This window comes from Diceros bicornis, chromosome 14 (assembly GCF_020826845.1).
Source record: "Diceros bicornis minor isolate mBicDic1 chromosome 14, mDicBic1.mat.cur, whole genome shotgun sequence".
NCBI lineage: Eukaryota > Metazoa > Chordata > Mammalia > Perissodactyla > Rhinocerotidae > Diceros > Diceros bicornis.
The window spans coordinates 23,068,781-23,076,500 of record NC_080753.1 but is presented as its reverse complement, the minus strand read 5'-3'; the positions used below and the strand labels follow the sequence as shown (position 1 = coordinate 23,076,500).

Genomic DNA, 7,720 nt, shown 5'->3' with positions numbered 1-7,720 from the left:
TCCCTCCAGGTAGAGCAGTTGATGAGAAAGAAAGTGAGGCAGTCTTAAATATTATTCATAGCTTCCCGGCTGCTTTACCAAGACCACAAAGGCTTATCCAAGGAGAGAATGATGCTCTAAGTCTAAGCAAGGCAACCAAAGTCCTAAATTTCTTTGGGTGTCTGTGTCCTGTCTGCAATAGCCATGGGAACCATTTGCTCACATAACATTCTTTTACCTTGTTTAACAGTAGCGTGTGCCTTTCCCTTAGGAGGTGCGAGGCAGCAAGATGGCGGTGCAAATTCCCAAGAAGGGGAAGTTTGTCGCTGATGGCATTTTCAAAGCTAAACTGAATGAGTTTCTCACTCAGGAGCTGGCCAAAGATGGCTACTCTGGAGTTGAGGTCCAACTGACACCAACCAGGACAGAAATCATTATCTTGGCCACCAGCACACAGAAAGTTCTTGGTGAGAAGGGCCATGAGTCTGTGAATTGACTGCTGTGGTTCAGAAGAGGTTTGGCTTCTCTGAGAGCAGTGTAGAGCTTTATGCCGAACAGGTGGCCACAAGAGCCCTGTGTGCCATTGCCCAGGCAGAGTCTCTGTGTTACAAACTCCCAGGAGGGCTTGCTGTGCCGAGGGCCTACTATGGTGCGCTGTGGTTCATCATGGAGAATGGGGCCAAAGGCTGCCAGGTGTGTCTGGGAAACTCTGAGGACAGAGGGCTAAATCCAAGAAGTTTGTGGATGGCCTGATGATCCACAGTGGGGACCCTGTTGACCACTACATTGACACCACCATGTGCCATATGCAGCTCAGACAGGGCGTGCTGGGCATCAAAGTGAAGGTCATGCTGCCCTGGGATCCAAGTGGTAGGACTTGCCCTAAGAAGCCCCTGCCTGACCGTGTGAGCATTGTGGACCCAAAGATAAGATACTGCCCACCCTCCCCATCTTGGAACAGAGGGGTGGGAAGCCAGAGCTGCCTGCCATGCCCCAGCCAGAACCCACAACATAACAGGGTCTCCTTGGCAGCTGGATATGGAGCCTGGATGTTACTCTATAAAGACTTTTTTGTATGTGTGTGAGGAAGATCAGCCCTGAGCTAACATCCAATGCCAATCCTCCTCTTTTCTTTTTTTTTTCTTTTTTTGCTGGGGAAGATTGGCCCTGAACTAACATCCGTGCCCATCTTCCTCTACTTTATGTGGGATGCCGCCACAGCACGGCTTGACAAACGGTGCGTCGGTGCATGCCCGCCGCTGAACCCCAGGCCACCCGCCAAACCCCAGGCCGCCCGCCGTAGCGGAGTGTGCACACTTAACCGCTTGCGCCACCAGGCCGGCCCCCTATAAAGACTTTTAATAAAATCTTTAAAAAGAAAAATAAAAGTAGAGTTGTATTCAGATTTCATGGACACTGAATTTTATATAATTTGGGGCCTCTTTTAAAAAAAGAAAACACAACCACATGATTTCACTCATATGTGGAATGTAAACTAACACGCGGACAGAGAGAACTGTTTGGTGGTTACCAGGGACAAGGGGGATTGGGGGTGACAAGGGGTGAAGGGAGGCATTTATATGGTGACTGACCAGCAATAATGTACAACTAAAATTACACGTTATAAACTATTGACATCAATAAAAAAAGATTAAAATTAAGGTTGCTTCACTGAACAGAAGTTGCCTTTTGTACAGTTCACTAAATATATAAAACATCAATTAACAACTAAAAAAAAAAAGGAAAACACAATTACAAATAAAAAATTAGGTACAGGACTTAGAAAAGAACTCTGTTAAAGTAAGGGTCCAGAAGCTTTAACTTCATTAGCTTTACAGTATTTCTACCTGTGCTTAACAGTAATAACAAATCTGATAAAATGAGGGGAAATTATTCAATTAAATAACATAAAAGTATTTTTCACTGTATATTCACCTCTCTTTAACAGTAATTTTTAAAATCTGCTAAAAGAAAGGGAAATTATTCAATTAACAGCATCAGACTATTTTTTAAAATGGTTCCTGTGCTTCCAGGCTGTTTTTTTCTCCCCAGTACTTTTAGAACAGTTTTATTGAGATATCATTGACATACAATAAACTGCTCATATTTGAAGCATACAATCTGATAAGTTTTGAAATCTGTATACATCTATGAAAGCATCACCACAATCAAGATAATGAATATATCCGTCACCCTCAACAGTTTCCACATGCCCCGTTGTAATTCCTCCATCCAGCCCCTCCCTTTACTCCCCCCAGCCTCTCCCCCCATTTTTTCATATATTTTAATCTGCTTTTTTTGTCATTCAAGGCAGAAGGATAAATTTGGTCCCTGCTGTTTTATCTTGTCCAGAAGTAGCCGCCCCCAAGATTTTTTACACAGAGAAAAATATTAACAATCAAATATGAAGTGAAGAGATGCTCCTTCAGGGCAAGTATAGTTTTGAACAGAGAAACTAGAAGACTGATAATCCACAGAGAACTCCCCGATGTTAAGGACAAAAATGGAGAACACACATAGAGGTATATCCAGTCCGGAGGAGCCTTTCTTTGCAAACTCATAGATGCACTTTTGGGATGTGGTCAGCATTGCAGAAATCATGTAAAAGAAAAAACTGACAGACTTTTCTCCCATACTTGACTTGTTGTAAACCCACAATGAAATTAATTTTGGTTTCTATTTATGTGCCTCGTGGCTGCAGCCTGAGACGGTATGAGCCACCGTTGTGCTGAGTGTCTACTTGTGCCCAAGTGAAGTTTCTATATGAATTCAATGATTCTTCAGTTCTGCACTTCACTTCATCAACAATGTTCACTAACACCTGCTGTGCTCTGTAACAGAGGCACCCGGGGGGTTTGCAGAGACCCTTGCATCCTCCCTTGTCTTCTGCCTAGGCTCTGGCAGATGCCAAGCCAGTTTGTCATCCAAGGCTGGGCCCATGTGCCCCTCCTAAGGCCACTCAGCCCAGTCATTTTTTCCTTCCAAATTACTTGCCAACTTCACATTTAATTCTCAATGAATACTGTTTCCTGAAAACCTTGTCTTATTACTAAACATTTTTCCAGTGTATATTCTCTCTTATAAATGAAATCATAAACCCCTTACAGGCGAGTACATATTTGTATTACTTCTTAGCATCTCCCACTTCTTAGCATCTTACTTCTTAGTGTCTCCATCCCCATCACAGGGCCTAACACAATTTGATACACATTGATTTTACTTTAAAGTATAATTTGTCCTTATTATATAATTACCACTTGTTCATAATGAAAATGTTCATTATGTAAGTGTTAGATAATACAGACAAGCAAAAAGAAGGTTTTTAAATTGCCCAAAATTCTATCATCCAAGAATAACCACTGTTAACATTGTGCATGGACTATACACCAAACAGGATATATATTTGCCCCACAGAAGCTAATATTTTAACAGGATGAATTGAAATATACACAGCCACAAATAAGACGGGGTAAGAGGATGGAGTTACATTCTTGAGAAGCCAGGAAATGAGGTGTGTTTTGTGGCCCCGGGCGGGCAGCACAAGTGTGCTTTTAGAGACTTGGCCAAGCAGGCCATCCAGAAAATAGTTCTCCCATCGGTTCTTGGAATCCTTGCAGCAGGAACAAAGACTGTCCTTCCACAATAGTGTTAAACGACTTAAGGAGAAGTGTGGTCCTCGAACCAGCAACATCAGCATCACCTGGGAACTTGTTAGAAATGCAAATTCTCAGGCCCCATCCTAGACCCACTGAATCAGAAACTTTGGGGGTGGGCTCAGCAGGCTGTGTTTTAACAAGCCCTCCAAGCGATTCTGATGCACAATAAAGTTTGAGAACCGCTGTCTAAAGACTGGGATTGTGTCTGGTTCATTGTTGAGTTCTCTGTCTCAGCACCTGGTGCCCAGAAAGTCAAAAAGAATTTGTTAAATCAAGAATACAAATACCAGGGCTAGCCCCAATGCCTAGTGGTTGAGTTTGGTGCGCTCCGCTTCAGTGACCCAGGTTCACATGTTCAGATCATGGGCATGGACCTACACCACTGGTCAGCCATGCTGTGGTGGCGACCCACATACAAAAAATAGAGGAAGATTGGCACAGATGTTAGCTCAGCGCAAATCCCCCTCAAGCAAAAAGAGGAAGATTGGCACAGATGTTAGCTCAGGGTGAATCTTCTCACACAAAAAGAAAGAATACAAACACTCCTTAGAGATGCATTAATTTTTTAAATTATTTTTACTATGGTATATTGCTCATAGAAATATGTAAAAGATATAATGAACACCTAGTATATCCAGCACTCTCTATAACCAATTAAATCTTAGTTGGCCGCATTTCCTTCAGATATATTTTTAGAGAACAAAAACATTGCAGATACAACTGAGAACTTTCTGTGTATCCTCTTCCCAAGCTCATCTTCTTTCTCCTTCTCCAGAAATAACCAAGATCGTGAAGCTGGCATTAATCATTCTTGTACGTGTTTTATGCTTTTACTACATATTCATGTATCTATAAACAATATATGGCACCGTTTTGCAGGGTTTTGAACTATTTAAATGGTGTCACACTCTACGTATCCTGCAATTAGCTTTTCTGTGTTGTTTTTAAGATTTATCATTGTCGGACACAAAGCTGCGATTCATCACTGTAATTGCTGTATAATATTCCCTTGCAGGAATAGGAATATACAGTGATATATGAATCTGATCTTCTATTAACGACATTTAAATGTTTCCAGTTGATTTAGTTTTTCACTATTAAAAGTAATGCTGCCACAAATGCACATATCTTCTGGTGCAACAAAATAGTGTCTCTCTAAGGTAAAGACCTAACAGTAGATGTCCTAGGATGTAGGAATGGGAGCATTTCCGATCTTAATAGATGAAATCAAATTGCTCCCCAGAGTGGTAGTACCAATTTCTCCACCTTTTTTTCCAATATGAAATATTGTTGGACTTTCAGATTTTTGTCTATTTGATGAGTGTGAAATAGTATCTCATCATTGTTATAAATTTTTCACTACCTTAATTTCTAGCGAGCTGGAGCATCTTTTTATATGCTAATAGGCCGTTGGATTTGAGTGATATAAAGTTAACACATATTCACAAGATATAAATCCCTGGCATCATCTCCACTTCTGAAAGAGAGTTTTGATAGGGAGAAGGCCTGAGAGGGAGGAGAAAGTGGAAAAAGCCCTGCAGACACGGGAGGAGGTGGGATGAGGAGAAGGTAGAGACATCATTTGCCTTCCTCAAGGTCCTTTCCAGGGCTGGCCCTGGACTATTGTCACATCAGCTCTGTTCCCTTCCCCCGGAGCTGGAGTCCTAAGCCCTGGGAGAGGTTGAAGTACAGTGGAGGTTGCAGTGATCTTTTCCGGTCATGAGATTTTCAGGCCTTTTTGATTAAAGACTAGTTAACTCAGTGATTGTCAATGAGAGATGTACATCCCTCCCAGGGTGTGTTTTGGAAATTTGGGGGGATTTTTTAGTATCACAATGATTAGGGTATTAGCATTACTGGCATTAGTGGGCTGGGATCAGGGGTGCTATACTTCCTTCAATGTATGGGCCAGTCTTACTCAACAAAGAATTTCCATGACCGCTCCACACAACTTTCAAAAGTCCTGCTGGACATTTATATGGGTGAAAAGCCTGTTCATAATGATCTAGCCTGGCCTCCAACTCTGTTTTCTATATAATCACAAAGTGTTTTGTCATGGGTTTACACTGATTTTTCCAAGAATGTAAACTACTATGTAAACTGAGAGAAGATTCTAACTTCGTTTTGTTCAAAACTTTACCAAGGGTGAGTCACCCTTTGCCAGATTTCAAAAAAAAAAATCTGTCACTTGACAATACTGATCATGGTACTTAGGTCACCAATGTAAGCCACACAATGGTATCAGTCTGCAGTTGAAGTTGTCACCTTTACTGTGATTCTACACATAGGTGCGAGCATCTGACAACTTCATTGTATTTTCTATTATAGTTAGGCCTATGCATTTTATATAGTTTTATGACAAACTGCTCTTCTTTTATTTCTCCATTATATTTGGGCATTATAATTATTCTTTAATTTTGTGTGTAGAATGATCATATTACCAATGGATTTCATTTTTGGTTTAGAAAAAGAACATTACAGAATGTTTATTGAGAACCAGTGAACTAATAATTCCTTGATAAGGGAATTTAGGCTAAGAGAGTGAAAAAAACCTCACTTACTCCAAGATGACACAGTTGGTAATTGAGAGTGGAAAGGTTTCCACCCATTGCTGACTGACATCAGCTCTAGACTCTTTCCATCAAGTCACTCTACCTTCCAAAGCAATGGCTTCCATCCAAATAACAACAACAATAACAACAGCTTACACTCACATGGCATTTGCTTGTGTCAGACATGGTTCCTAAGTGTTTTACATTTACTAACAGAAACTTTAACATTACTAACTCTCTGACCCACAATAACCCTCTAAGGTAGGTACTACTGTGATCCTCATTGTACAGATGAGGAAACCCATGCACAGAAGGGTTAAGAGATCTGCCTAAAGGCACACAGCCAACGTGTAGCACAGCTAGGATGATCCCTGGCTATGTGGCTCTTCGTCATTTCACTGTATTATGTCAAAGACCAGGTCAGAAAGCTGGGCAAACCCAATTGAGGCATTTGGGCTGTAGAAACGGAGGGAAATGAACACACTCAATCAGCACCATTGCTCAAGTATTAGAATGTCCCCAGATGAGCTTCAGGGGTTACGTGGATCCCCTGAAACCACAGACAAATTATGTATCTATGTGTGTGTGTTTGCACATTATTCTAGGGAGCAAGTCCATGGCTCTCATTTGATTCTCAAAAAGGTCCCTGACCACAGAAAAGTTAGAACCCCTGTGTAAAGGAATATCAGCAGGACTTGGTGAGCAAGTCCTGGAGGATGTAGGCACAGAACTTTCCAACCCAACACTGGTTGCAGGCACAGGCTGAGTGCTGGGATAGACACTCCCTTTGCCCTCAAGGTTGCTGAAACCTCTTTACTCTTACTGGCATCTCCACCTAGGAGCAGCCTCTTAATTTCTGTTCCCCCAAAAGCAAACCTTGAGAAAATCAACATGCTGTACAAAGAAGATCCTTTCTGTGTGTTCAATTACGTGCAAAAACTCAGAAGGCACTGATTTAGAGAGTAAAGGGGGAGAAAGAACCACCTTCTAAGAGCACGAGTGGGGTCTAAGGGCCACTCAGTGCAGTGCACAAATGGCTCTCAAGCTGTCTCTGCCCCAGCACGTCTAGGGAGGTAGAGAGGGTACAAACCACTGGGACCGTATCGGGATCTGATGTGCGAATAACGGCTTCTGAGGGAGACGTTGTCGATGTCCCATCCACAACCCCTCAGCCCACCCAGCAGACCACCTTCAGCTTTGGTGGAAGTTCCTGTGCACATCAACTGCTTCATATCCTAAAACATTGCTTATACTGCCTCTGAGCCTTCCTGGCCCCAGGACCACATCTGTCCACACACCCAGGAACAATCCTCAATCAACGAGGGCTAGAGTTAGTGAATAAAAACCTCAGCTTCCTCACGCTCAATGGGAAAATTCTGAGGTGTGTTTCACAGTTTTACAGAGGGTCCCCGGTGGGGTTGGGCCCCAGCTGCCCACAGCAGTAGGCTACTCATTGATGTGCACTTCATTGATGAGATTTCCCCTTACCTTGTCTCAATTCCCCAACCCACCTCTGAAATAAACTATTTATAT

The 7,720-nt window shown here is 42.3% G+C and overlaps 1 pseudogene; it reads left to right on the top strand.

Annotated features, from left to right (window-relative positions):
• The first annotated feature begins 262 nt into the window (after positions 1-262).
• On the top strand, positions 263-1,040 carry LOC131413425 (small ribosomal subunit protein uS3-like; annotated as a pseudogene).
• Positions 1,041-7,720: the final 6,680 nt, after the last annotated feature.